Source organism: Typopeltis vanoorti, chromosome 9 (genome assembly GCF_054136105.1).
Source record: "Typopeltis vanoorti isolate ZY-2024b chromosome 9, IOZ_Tvanoo_1.0, whole genome shotgun sequence".
In the NCBI taxonomy this organism is placed as follows: Eukaryota; Metazoa; Arthropoda; class Arachnida; order Uropygi; family Thelyphonidae; genus Typopeltis; species Typopeltis vanoorti.
This window is the reverse complement of record NC_143557.1, coordinates 119,939,846-119,944,235: the sequence shown is the minus strand read 5'-3', so window position 1 is coordinate 119,944,235 and position 4,390 is coordinate 119,939,846. Positions and strand designations below refer to the sequence as shown.

General features: G+C 32.0%; 1 non-coding gene across 1 annotated transcript; it reads left to right on the top strand.

Annotated features, from left to right (window-relative positions):
* The first annotated feature begins 1,029 nt into the window (after positions 1 to 1,029).
* Positions 1,030 to 1,102, top strand: TRNAK-UUU (transfer RNA lysine (anticodon UUU)). Its single transcript has one exon. It is a non-coding gene; the product is annotated as a tRNA-Lys (tRNA).
* Positions 1,103 to 4,390: the final 3,288 nt, after the last annotated feature.

The following is a 4,390-nucleotide window of genomic DNA, read 5'->3' as shown; positions in this document are numbered from 1 at the left end:
GACATGAACAAATCGTCGAATAATATAATAAAAATTTGAAATATTAATCTCACACATGAGCAACTTTCAACAGACAACTTTCGCACGTGGAATTATATTCCATGTATGAAAATTCCTTAGTGACAAATTTTCTTTGCATTTTTTTCAACCTGTACATTTTAACGACTTCTTCAAACCTTATATATATAAACAGGAAATTTTTTTATTAATTGTTGGGTTGCACTAGAGAATATGCCAACTAGTTTCGCACACCTATATCCTGGCGACTTCTTCAGGACTAAAGGGAAAAGAAAACTCCAACAAACGCATTCATTTTTGTGTATTATGAGACAGTTTCTTGTATATTTGACTTATATTTGTAAAAGAAATTGTTTCATCTGTAATGTTCAAATTTATAAATTATAAATTCATGAATTTGTATATCTGTCTGGTGAAAATATTTTGTTTATAATAATTTATAAGAGATTCGGAAGTATTACATACTTAATATTTTTGTGATTTTTTTTTTTTTTTTTACAATTTCTTACGTAGAATACTGTTTTAATTTTCAACTTAATATTTTCCGTTTTACAAGTATATTTTTATTGTTTTCAAAAATAAAATGCATTTGATTGAACATTAATTATATGTTTTATTATGAATTTGAATTTACGAATTATGAACTTGAATGGCATTCAAAAATATCATTGCCACAATGCCGACTGTACACTCGTATTATAGTAAATAAATGGTAGAAAATCTAATTGTTGATTAATAATAAGAAATGGTAGAAAATCTAATTGTTGATTAATAATAAGAAAATATGTAATTTCAAACACGTCTGAATACAGCATAATATATTTCTAAAACTTATTAGAGTCAAACTATCATTGGCTTTCTCTGTCGATGGAGGTAATTGGTTATTTAAATGGCGGTAGTTAAGAGGGAATTATAGCGTACAGCGTCTCGTTGCCTAGTGAAAGGAGATTTAAAACATCAACAACCGAATCTGTTCCTACTTCCTTGGTAAATAAATAACTACAATCGTTTGCCCGGATGGCTCAGTCGGTAGAGCATTAGGCTTTTAACCTAAGGGTCCAGGGTTCGAGTCCCTGTTCGGGCGGCATATTTTTTTTTTTACATTTTTTTATGACGTCGTTTAGAAAATTAGAAGATTTAGAAATAGCAAATGAATGAAATCACAAAAGCTAATATTATTAAATTTTTCTGAAATACAAAATTATTAAACAATACCATATTAAATAAAGTATCCTTTCCCTTTTTCTTTTCATTATTTAATTTGCTGATTACAAAAAATATACTTCAAGCAAGCAATTAATACACACAGAATGTTTTAAATATTCTGACTATAGTCCTATTTACAACAAAAGAAATCATAATTATAGATGTTGACAACAACATTCATACATATGTACTTCACATGCGCTTTGGTAGATTTGTAGCGACATCTATCGGATAAATAAGGATAAAAAAAAGTAACAGTAGAGTGAATACACATTTAATATATGCAATGCCATATTTAAGTTTTACAGTAGTTTCTGGTTTTCGATGTTCCTTTCATCATTATAAATATGATAGGATAAATGATTTTAATCTCCAAACATGACACTACCCTTATTTATTGGATATCTAAAATGATTTATAAAATGCCATGCTAACTGCAGGGGCTCCCTCTCTCCCGCGATGAGTCCTTGCTCTCTCTGGAGGGATCACTAGTAATGATAATAATAATTAATGAAAAGGCCAAAGTAATGTACTACACCCTCTGTCCAAAAAGAAACCGAATTTTTCGAAAATAGAAGAAACTAGTGGCGCCACCTGTTGTATCTTTTTTGTTGTTGAAAGCGCAATCTTCGTTAGTGTTGTGTCAACTGTTTATGATATTTGTTTCATTAGAAGCCGAGTTATAGTGCCAAATGACTATGTGTTTTGACACATAGTTACTCTTGACGAATTCTTACTATCAATCGCTTCAAAACTTCGAGATAAAACTCACCATTGACCGTTTGGCAAGGCGGAGCGAATTCTTTGTGGATAATGCCCTTGGAATTGTAGAAACAAATCAGCAACCTTTACTTTTGACTTCTCTAAGCGACTATTTTTCAGATGCCCCTCTTCGGGTGGTCTACACTCAGCACTGGCGCTTTGTTTCGAGCACATACTGAAAACACCACGTTTCATCACCAGTAACGATCGTTTCAAGGAAGTTTGAGTCCTTACAAGCGGTTTTAATGAAGTTCTTGCAGTGTTCAATTCGATACATTTTTTGGTCGTCGGTCAACTTGTGGGACTTCTGGTGAAATTTTTTTGCAAAAAAGCTAATTTACGAAGGCCCAAACTCTCGGCCAAATGTTGTGCACAGTTGATTTCGGAATCCCCAATCCATCTTCAATCAATCTCACGGATGATTTCGGTTTTCTTTGATGAAATCACGCACTTTTTGGATGTTAACTTCGCTCAGTCCAGTGTTTGGACGGCCCGGCTTTTTGTCGTCCTCAAGCGTCTCACGACCACTTTGAAATCACTTCAACCACTCGTAAACTTGAGTACGGGATAAGCATTCATCACCGTATGCTTTTTTGAAGCATTTGATGCGTTTCGGTGAAACTTTTACAAGTTTAACACAAAAGTCAATCGCAGCTCTCTGTTTGAAACTCATTTTCCGACCGTTCGTCAAAACACACTGTTACTCTTGGCACTATAACTCGGCTTCTAAGGAAACAAATGTCATAAACAGTTGATACAACACAAATGAAGGTTGCCGCTGTCGACAACAAAAAGATGCAACAAGTGGCGCCACTAGTTTCTGCTATTTTCGAAAAGATCGGTTTCTTTTTGGACAGAGAGTGTATATGTTTTCAGCTTATAGGTAGGCTGAAAGCATAAGTCTGCATTTAGGCATATATACAATTAAACTTATGTTATTGGAAATTTTATTTTGATAATTAGATCTTGGGCACGTTAATTGCGAAGATATTTCCTTTTATTTATTTATTTTTTATTGTTTTTATTTAAAAAATAATGGAACACATCCTGCCACCTAGCTACTATAGAAGGAACTACTATTGCCATGAACACATTACGTCACTGGACAACATCGGGCAACTTACAATTTTATTATAGAGCGATAACGATGTTTATTTTGTCGAATTTAAAATAAAATTTGAAAAATCGGTAAAATAAAAATTAGTTTTGAATTGTGAAATCATCGGTTTCACAATTTAACATTCGAAGCTTATAAAATATTACTAAAGTATTTTCTGGATTTTTTAAAAATGATTTCTTGTTTTTAAGAGATTTATTTTCAGCATGATTATTATCTAAAATAACAATATCAAGTTGATCTCATAGTACAGCTTATTCCCGGTTTCTTGTGATAAATTTGAGTATACGTCAGTTCAGAGTATATATATGTCATCTATAATAAGAACAAGATATCTTGAAAGAGCAAACACTAGATAACATAAGGAAAATTTAAAAGAAAATGACGCATATTTCGAAGATTCTCAAACGGAGAATTCGCGAATTGTTTTGCACAATGATAGCTTCGTTGGCATGCATTTATTATAACGTTAATATCTATCTTATCCCATTTCCTCTGAATTCCAAAACTTATTCCTAGGATTCTTGTATTAATTTATTAATTTTATGATAAGGAACTGTCGTACAATACTATTTACTTAACCGAACTTTTAAAATTTAAACTTTAAAATCAGTTCAAATATTTTTAACAAAAAATTTTTTTTAAATTATAAAAAAAATGTCGAAGTTGTTAGGGTCTGGTCTTGAAAAATGTGAGCTCTCATAGCAGTGAATTTAAAAAAAATAAATAAATAGAAAAAACCTTCCTGAGATAAAAGGATTCGTAAGTGGGTTTTCCTCAAACGAGAAACGTACGGCATTAACAGTATCATGCATTTCTCTTGTCCTAAATTATTTATTTTTCTATGAAATAATATTGTAAATTATATTTTACTTAAATTTTTTTATTTAATTTCTTAAATAACTAGAAGATTTTCTGAATTTTTGAAATTATAATACACACCCATAAATATCGAATAACACAAACTTACAATTATTTAATGATAAGGAGAGCGAAAAGAGGAGTCTTGGGATTGGGTAATTGATTCATTCAATCCAATACCTTTGGAGGGTAATGGATGGCAATGCTGTAGCCAATGAAGTTTTGAGGTTCGGCTATTGCTGTTACCCTCCTGCCATGATCAGAGCTTTAATTGCTCAATAACACCTTATCCATACACTGTCTTCTACTGATAACGGGGAAGATGAAAAGTATTCTTGCTTCGCCCCTTTAAGGCAGTCCTTATAAGAATAAGGAGCGAAAAGAGAGAGAGAGTGAAAAAGAAAAGACCCCTTTAGGACTTCAGGG